Genomic DNA, 10030 nt, shown 5'->3' with positions numbered 1-10030 from the left:
TTCACTACAATGCTACAGAAATGAGATTGGTGGTTTCACTACAATATTGTAGAACTGAGCTTTGTGGTGTCCCTACAATACTATGGCATTTGTCTTGGTGTTTACGCCGGACAAAATAACCAGTCACTTCAACACTTACAGTAGATTGTTGCCATCGAAAATTAACACAGCCCCACAGCTTTGAGCACACGGCAGTTAAGGCAAAATTGCCACATAGTATTTCACACTTTGAACAGTTTATGATTTCTCTCACAGTATAGGCCCATAATGTTACTCAAGGATGCAGGAGTCAACATCATATGAAGTTGCAGTCTCAGTAGAATAATGTGAGCGATGGTGTTCTTCTACTTTAAATCATCTTCTATGAAGCAGTCAATAACCATAAGCTTCTTCACTCTTCTTATCTCTCTTTTTCAGGAGTTTTACGTTTTCAGTAGTCTAAAGCATATTTTAAAGTTATCCATATTTTGGAGCAGTTGTTTATTTTTTACTTAAATGCATGTATATGGGATAAAATAATTATTGCAATTTGGTTTCATTATACATTTTGCATCTATTTCTTCTAACTTTTCCAACTTCTCATCATATGGTAGGCCTTCCATTCCTTGCAATAATTTAGTTGCTCACCTTTGAACTGACTGTAACTTCCAAATATCCCGTTAAAAATGTGGAGCCCAAAACTGGATCCCATATTCTAGATGTAGCCTTATATACTGTCACGGCCGGGCGGTCGGGCAGACCCAGGAGGTGGATCCACTGGACCGAACTCTCTGAGATGGTGGTAGGGAGTCCGGCAGCTGAAGCACTGATGGGCGGTAGAACAGTCCGTGCAAGTGAAGGCAGCGGAGGAGTCCCAGGGACCACGGAGTCACAGAAGGTGGTCTTGGTGACGTAGCTCAGGTTCGGAGGCCGAGGTGATATCAGGCGGGGTCCGGAACCTCTGGAGCAAGATGACGGGTCACCGCAGGGATCCGGGATGGTACGGACTGTCAGATGGCAGACGGACAGCGTGCGGGGATCAGGACACGGCAGACTGGATGGCGAGGCAGGTACGGCTCTACAAAGACAGATAGGTGAGTACAGGCACATAAACACCAAGAGACCTGACTCCTAGCTCAGGGAACACGAAGATCAGGCCCCGCCCCCTTGGACAATGACCCCCTATATACCCTGTACCTGTGCAACCTCATTTCCTGTTAATGGACGCTGGCCCTTTAAGAAAGGGTCAGTGACCGCGCGCGCGCCCTAATGCGCATGCGCGCCGCCCGGGTGCCAGAAGCCAGGGAAGGAGGCTGCGAGGAGGACGCAGGGGAGCCGGCCAGGTCCAGGGAAGCTGTCGGGCGCCGGGATCGGGGGCCCGGAGCCCTGGGACGGACGGAATCCGGTGACTGGGAAGCGGAGAGCGTGGCAGGTGAGCCGGGGAACGGGGGTGAGGACCCGGGGAGCGTGACAGTACCCCCCCCCCCACGCCCCCCTCCCCGCAACCGGGACATGAAGGCACGGATAAGAGGAGTGCCCACGTTCTCCCTGGGCTCCCAGGACCTATCCTCAGGACCATACCCTTCCCAGTCCACCAGGAAGAACTGTCGACCTCGTACGGTCTTCATGGCCACGATATCCCTTACCGCATAGATGTCGTCATCGGCAATAGGTGGAGGGGCCGGACTGGCAGCAGCGGAGAAGGGACCAAGGACAACCGGCTTGAGCAGGGAGACGTGGAATGAGTTGGGTATCCTCATCGTGGCCGGGAGCTGTAGCTTGTAGGAGACCTCATTGATCTTGTTGAGGACTTTAAACGGCCCGATGTAGCGAGGACCCAGCTTGTAGGATGGTATCTTCAGGCGGACGTACTGGGAGGCAAGCCAGACGAGATCTCCAGGAGAGAAACACGGAGGATCCAGACGTCTCTTGTCAGCGTGTTTCTTCATCCGCTGGGAAGCGCGCCCAAGGGACGCCTTGACAGAGTCCCAAATGGTAGCAAAGTCACGAACTGCAGTATCAGCAGCCGGGACATCCGAGGAAGGGGATATAGGCAATGGGACGGCGGGCTGGAGTCCGTAAACAACATGGAAGGGAGATTCGGAGGATGATTCACTGACGTGGTGGTTATGGGAGAATTCAGCCCAAGGCAGAAGCGAGGACCAGTCGTCGTGATGGGCGTTGACATAGTGACGTAGGTATGAGGTCACGATTTGATTGACCCTCTCCACTTGGCCGTTAGACTGAGGATGGTAAGAAGAAGAAAAGTCCAGAGTCACTCCCAGATGTTTGCATAGAGCCCTCCAGAAGCGGGAGGTGAACTGAGTTCCTCTGTCGGACACTATGTGGGATGGAAAGCCATGCAAGCGGAAGATGTGATGTATATAGGCTTCCGCGAGTTCCTGAGCAGAGGGCAGTCCGGCCATAGGAACGAAGTGGGCCATTTTGGAGAATCGATCAACCACGACCCATATGACTGTGTGCCCGGAGGATAATGGCAAGTCCGTAATAAAGTCCATTGCTATGTGTTGCCACGGGACTGAGGGTATCGGTAAAGGCAGAAGACGGCCATGGGGCAAGTGTTTGGGCGTCTTGTTCCTGGCACAGGAGGAGCAGGCAGAGACAAAAGCAGCGACGTCCGTGCGAAGGGATGGCCACCAGTAATGGCGTACAATCGCACCCCATGTTCTCTTCTGACCAGCATGCCCGGCTGTTTTTGAGGCATGACCCCAATGTAACACTTTTTGCCTGTCGGTATCGGAGACATAGGTCTTCCCGGGCGGTATCTGGGCTAGGGTGACAGGGGCCACCGGAATGATGTTGCTAGGACAGATGATGGGTTGGGTAGTCTCTTCCTCCTGCTCCATGGGCATGAAAGACCTGGACAAGGCATCAGCGCGTACATTCTTGTCCGCGGGTCGGAAGTGAAGCTGAAAGTCGAACCTGGCAAAGAATAAGGACCACCTGGCTTGCCGTGGGTTCAGTCGCTGAGCGGACCGCAGGTATTCTAGGTTCTTGTGGTCCGTGTAGATGATCACGGGATACACTGCACCTTCCAGGAGGTAGCGCCATTCCTCCAGTGCCAGTTTGACTGCCAAGAGCTCTCGGTCCCCGATGGTATAGTTGCGTTCAGGCGCTGAGAAGCCCTTGGAGAAGAATCCGCAAGTCACCATCTTCCCGGAGGAGGACTTCTGCATGAGTACTGCTCCGGCTCCTGAGGAGGAGGCATCCACCTCCAAGGTGAACTGGCGGTTTAGCTCCGGACGGTGAAGTACAGGCGAGGAAGCAAAAGCCCGCTTCAAAGAGCCAAACGCGGCGTCGGCCGCAGGCGACCAGTCCTTTGGATTTGCCTCTTTCTTAGTCAAAGCGGAAAGTGGAGCAGTCAGAGCAGAGAAGTGAGGGACGAATTGGCGGTAGTAGTTGGCGAATCCCAGGAAGCGTTGGATTGCCTTCAGTCCAGAAGGGGGAGGCCAGTTGAGAATGGCGGAGACCTTCTTGGGATCCATCTGCAGTCCAGTCTCAGAGATGATGTACCCCAGAAAGGGGAGAGAAGACTGCTCAAAGACACACTTCTCATACTTTGCGTACAGACGGTTCTCTCTTAGTCGTCGTAGAACCAGCTGTACGTGCTCTCTGTGGGTTGGGAGGTCCGGAGAGAAGACAAGGATGTCATCTAGATATACTACCACACAGGTGTAGAGGAGGTCTCGGAACACGTCGTTCACCAGTTCTTGGAAGACGGCAGGAGCGTTACACAGGCCGAAGGGCATCACGCAGTACTCATAATGTCCATCGCGCGTATTAAACGCGGTCTTCCATTCGTCACCAGAGCGGATGCGCACCAGATTGTAAGCACCCCGAAGATCCAGCTTGGTGAACAGACGGGCTCCTCTAAGCCGGTCAAACAATTCGGGGATGAGCGGCAGAGGGTACTTGTTCTTAACAGTGATCTGATTCAGACCCCGGTAGTCGATGCAGGGACGTAAATCGCCCTCTTTTTTCTTGACAAAGAAGAAACCTGCTCCAGCAGGAGAGGAGGATCTCCGAATGAATCCCCTAGCCAGGCTCTCTGAGATGTAAGTAGACATAGCCCTTGTTTCGGCTGGAGACAAAGGATATATCCGTCCTCGTGGTGGCGTTGTTCCAGGGAGCAGGTCGATGGCACAATCGTAGGGGCGATGTGGCGGCAGTACCTCGGATTCTTTTTTATCAAAGACATCAGCAAAGGACCAATAAGCCGAGGGCAACCCCGGTAGGTTCTCAGGAACCGGAGGTCGTCGGATGGGTTGTGTGGATTTTAGGCATCTCTCATGACACGAAGCACCCCAGCGGGTGATTTCGCCAGTGCCCCAGCTGACTGATGGTTCGTGAGTCCGTAACCATGGAAGGCCCAGCAGGAACTGTTGAAGATCCTTGGTCATGGGGTCCTCCTTCTCCCACAAGGGATTCATCCACGCCAGCGCCTCGCCCTCTAGGTGGGACATTATAAAGGCGACCTTGGCTTGGTCGGAGGCGAACAGATGTGGCAGCTGCGTGAAGTGAAGGGAACATTGGTTTATGAAGCCCCTGCAGGTCTTGGGATCTCCAGCATACCGAGGAGGTGACGCCAAACGGAGTCGGGAAGCATCTGAAGAGGCTGCCACTGGTACGGGAGCCATGGCTTGCCTGGCGGGGGACCTGGGTGCCGCAGGCGTCATTGATGCTTGTAAGGTGTACAGGCGGGTGTCCACGGAGGTCATGAATTGCAGCATGCGGGTCTGGACTTCACGCTGGCGTTGGAGTTCCTCTTGCAGGGCCATTAGTGCAGCAGCGGGATCCATGGCCTGATCTTACTGTCACGGCCGGGCGGTCGGGCAGACCCAGGAGGTGGATCCACTGGACCGAACTCTCTGAGATGGTGGTAGGGAGTCCGGCAGCTGAAGCACTGATGGGCGGTAGAACAGTCCGTGCAAGTGAAGGCAGCGGAGGAGTCCCAGGGACCACGGAGTCACAGAAGGTGGTCTTGGTGACGTAGCTCAGGTTCGGAGGCCGAGGTGATATCAGGCGGGGTCCGGAACCTCTGGAGCAAGATGACGGGTCACCGCAGGGATCCGGGATGGTACGGACTGTCAGATGGCAGACGGACAGCGTGCGGGGATCAGGACACGGCAGACTGGATGGCGAGGCAGGTACGGCTCTACAAAGACAGATAGGTGAGTACAGGCACATAAACACCAAGAGACCTGACTCCTAGCTCAGGGAACACGAAGATCAGGCCCCGCCCCCTTGGACAATGACCCCCTATATACCCTGTACCTGTGCAACCTCATTTCCTGTTAATGGACGCTGGCCCTTTAAGAAAGGGTCAGTGACCGCGCGCGCGCCCTAATGCGCATGCGCGCCGCCCGGGTGCCAGAAGCCAGGGAAGGAGGCTGCGAGGAGGACGCAGGGGAGCCGGCCAGGTCCAGGGAAGCTGTCGGGCGCCGGGATCGGGGGCCCGGAGCCCTGGGACGGACGGAATCCGGTGACTGGGAAGCGGAGAGCGTGGCAGGTGAGCCGGGGAACGGGGGTGAGGACCCGGGGAGCGTGACATATACACCATAAAATCTTGTTGGCTTTTGCAGCTGCTGCTTGACATTGAGTGCTGCTGCTCATCTTACTTGTAACCAGAATCCCTACGTCTTTCTCCTGTTCTATAGACCCAAGTTTATTCCCATTTAATGTGTATGTACAGTGCCGTGCGAAAGTATTCAACCCCCTTGAATTTTTCAACCTTTTCACACATTTCAGGCTTCAAACATAAAGATAAACATTTTAATGTTATGGTGCGCAGCGTAACTGCATGCGTCCTGCGTCCCCTGCACAGTCTATGGAGATTGTGCAGGGGCCGTGCGCACCTGGCGTCTTAGAGCGCAGCGCTTCCGCTGCTGCCCGAAGCGCTGCGTTCTAAGAAGTGACATGTCACTTCTTCCGTGCGCTTTGCCGGCAGCTCCTGCTCTGTCTATGGGATGAGCTGCAGGTAGAGCGCATGGAATCGGCTTTTTTTTTTTTCTCTACGGACATTTTCTGCAGCGATTTGAAGCGCACATGTGCTCTTCAGATCGCTGCAGAAATTTCTGCAGGGCTAATACGCAACGTGCGCACATAGCCTAACACTTATCAGTCTCATTTTAATACTATATCCTCCTGATGGATTTTGTCGCCCTCTAGTGTTTCCCCTGTTTTACACACTTTTCATTTTTGTGCTAATTTTGTCAAACTTATTTTCAACCGTTCTTTTGGATGCACACATTTTAGTAGGTTTATTCCATTCCTCAGGTGTCTTAAGCCTTAATTCATATTTGCTTTACAATGGTGCTTCTATTATTTACGTAATTCCATTACCCAGTCACACTTCGACTTTTGATTGCTGCTCCTTTTGGTTTATTCATTTGTGTGCTTTTCATAGAACTCGAACCATCTTCTAGTATTGATTTACAAAAATAGATAAAACTGATTGAACTAACTTGACAAGGTGTTTTGTAGTAGGACCACTAATCTGGCAACCATTGGCCATAGAGAGATTATTAAGAAACAAAATCAGTTACAACATCTTTTACACAGATGAATGAAAATTTAGTGGAACAAGGCGATTTGGAACACTACACCAATAAACTGGTAATGCCAAGAGCTCTTAGGATACAAGCCTCTCTTTTCCCATTGAGGATGAATCCTTGATTAGTCAAGCGCAACACATGTGTTAACTGTTCTTTTAAACTCAAAGCGATTTTATTTTATTGATCCAAACAAAAAAAATCATTGGAGTCCTTTTCAGTCAACTTCACAATGTTACTGTATCTCACTCCCTACGTTCAATGTATCATTGAATCAGCTATTTGATTATTTGGGAAACGGATATGTGAAACAAAACCCAAGAAATTTTCAAGATATCTCGATTACTTTCAGAAAGAATCTGTCGTTGGTGTTGACCTAAGATTAATACCCCTCACATTACGTCTTTCTCTATCTTCCATCTCATCATTTGAGCATCTTTGACTCATCCCAATCCACTATCTCACACCATTTCATTAAGAACAACAAACGTAAATGGTAATTAAAACAGCCCAATAAAAAAAAAAAAGACCTGCATCAAACACACTAAAGATAATCAACTTATCAAAACATGTTCTTTCTACTGATTCACTCAATCACAGCCCCCCAGACCCCTTCCAACAGAGCGGAAATTTCATGTTTGTCTATTTCTGGATGTATCATTGCCATATGCCTAGCGTCTCCTACCAATGTATTGAAAGCTAGCTCTACCTGTAACTCAGGGGCCAAAGTATTTATCCGTAGAATTCTCTGCACCCTCTCAGCCCAGTCCTGTAACGTCATGCTACACCCGTCGAATTTGGGTATGTGTTGGAACAGAACTCTGTTGTGAATACATTTGAATTAGATTCTAGTTTTGGGCACCCTCTTGTGGTCAGTGCTGGTAATGCATTTGACTTGCTGAGTGGGAACTGGACAGCTGAGTAGGATTTGCAATCAGGCCATTTGGTTTGGGCCTATATAACTATGTAGCTTCCTTTTGTTCCTTGCCGGTGCTCAATTGTATTTCCTGTGTTCTAAGGACTTCCTGAAACTAGCCCTGTTCTCTGTGTCTACCAGAACTCCTCTCAAATAACTTAGTCTTGTACCTTTGTTTATGGTTTGTCACTTTCTTGTGATTTTGCCTGCGTGGAGTTCCTGGTGGAATTGGATTATTCCCTGCTGGGAGTATCTGTGTACCTTGCTCCATGTTCTGTTATGTATTGTGATTTGTCATGCTTGGTACAATATTCAGTCCCCTCTCTATATCAATGTTTTTCTTGGATCCCAGTAACACCAGAGTACTGATATAGCGGGGGAGAGCCTGTTCAGGCTCAGTATTTTTCTATGTCAGGCGTGCTGGTATTTATTAGTGTTTTTACGGCTGCAGTCAGTGCTCTTTCCTATTCTTTTCTATGCAGATAGTTTTGGGCCTCATATTTGCTGAATCTGTTCTCTAGATACGTATTGTGTTTTCCTATATCACCGTAATCTTTACATGTGGGGGGCTATCTATATCTTTGGGGACTACTCCGAGGCAGATTAGCTTTTCTACATTTCTCTCTGTTAGAGTATTTAGTTCTCCGGCTGTGTCAAGACGACTAGGTCATCGTAGGCTCGTCCCACTGCTACTTCTAGTTGTGTTTTAGTATTAGGTCTGCAGATCATTTTTCTCCTCGCCTCCGTCTATGACATAAGCTTGATCCTGCCAACTACGCCAAAAATGTAATAACCAAAGGTCCAAATGGAATCCAGCGGGTCACAAAACTGACACACAGGCAAAAATACCACAACACTGTTTTCTGAAAGGGATTGGGAAGTGTCTCAAGATAAAATGCAGTTTTCAACTAATTTCCAGTAACTACTGTACTATGCCTATCATACACATCCACCATGCTATACGTCGGGGTCCCACGTGTTAGCTCCAGAGTTCCTGCATAGTGTGTATTACAGCAGCAGGAACTAATTTACCTTAGAGTTACATGAGAAACAAACAGTATTTCACCAAAACAGCAGCAGATGGAGTGTAAATCAAATGTGTACTCTAGTGAGGATCTCTGGAACCACGGGGGAACACTATTCTCCTTAAGGAGACTTTGCAAGCTAGTCTGGCTGCCAAGTAAGGGGGCTTATAGCTGCCACGCCCCTCTAAGAAATATTCAAATTGTCTCTCCAGTAAAGGAGACAAACTGTAGCACAGCGCCACCTATTGGAAGTAGCTAGAGTTTGTCTCCTTTACTGGAGAGACAATTTGATCTCTGGAACGACACACTGACTTACGACATAACAATTCTACACTTCGCAAATATATGTAAACACAACATACATGTATATGTACATAAGCTGATTGGATACCCGGGTATCTAAACGAACGGTACCGTGAATTCCAGGAGAGTCCTGGCAGCAGCCACTGCCAGTGATCTGCGGCGCCGAGAAAATCAATAACCCCCCCCCAAAAAAAGTCTGTGTTCTTGCCTGCAGCAAAGCTCCTGTAGATTGCAAATCAAAGAAATCTCACAGTTCTGCAGGATTCCAAAGCACTTGCACAGAGAGTCCTCTCACAAACGGTCTGTACCAAATTCCATCTTACCAGGCAGCAATCCACTTGCTTCCTCCTCAGGGAGTAAATCATTCTCCCAGGTTCTAGCCACTTGGCCCAATCAATGTCCAATCTTTGCTTCTTCAACCACATATCTCCACAATACCCTTTGCTCCTCACAACACTGTTGGAAATCCTGCTCTGGCTTTTCCCAGGCTACTCTCCTCTATCTCTCCTTTCTCACTTCCTGGCCCCCCATCACTTTCAGGGAGGAAGCCTCTGGGTCCTAGTGGCCTCAAAGTCCTTTTTACACACAGAGATTCATACAGAAAGAGGGGACATGTCACTACCCAGAAAACCTTGCACACTCTTACACTGGTGTACCACCTCAGCAGCGGTCGAACCGCTTGGATCCGGATGTCACTGCTCGTGGCTCGAGGGTCTCCGCACCCGGGGGCAAAGGGTCCCACCCGAATGAAGAAGGAGGGTATTTACAGGGGAGATATATAGTTTGTGACGCCACCCGTGGTGTGTGGTAATAGGGAGTACCGCTGCTGCCTTTGGGAGTACCCGGGGTGATGGAGTGGGGCAGCTGGATGACGTCACCCTCCACGGGTAGGGGAAGGCCCCTGGACTCCGGAAGTGTTATGGGGTGCAGTGGAAGCGCAGGCTCGCTGATTGCAGGGGTTAATCAGGTACTCACTCAGCAAGAAAGCAGACGCTGACAATGTAGTAAACCAACTCTCTGGGTGTCGCTGCCCTCTTGGGGGCAGCTCGTCCGGGTCCCGTCCCCTACTGTACTGCCTGGTGGTCTGTGGCCTGCCTCCTGGCACCGTATTGTAGAGTGTTCAGTTGGTCCATCAGCTTGGAGCTTTCCAGGCCCCGCTCCCTACTAGGAATAGCAGAGGAGCTTGCTCTCAGGAGCTCACGCTTGGGATTTCAGTGGGCTGTTTTGCATGGAAA

The sequence above is a fragment of the Anomaloglossus baeobatrachus genome, chromosome 1 (assembly GCF_048569485.1).
Source record: "Anomaloglossus baeobatrachus isolate aAnoBae1 chromosome 1, aAnoBae1.hap1, whole genome shotgun sequence".
Taxonomy (NCBI): domain Eukaryota; kingdom Metazoa; phylum Chordata; class Amphibia; order Anura; family Aromobatidae; genus Anomaloglossus; species Anomaloglossus baeobatrachus.
Note: the sequence above shows the minus strand (reverse complement) of the source record.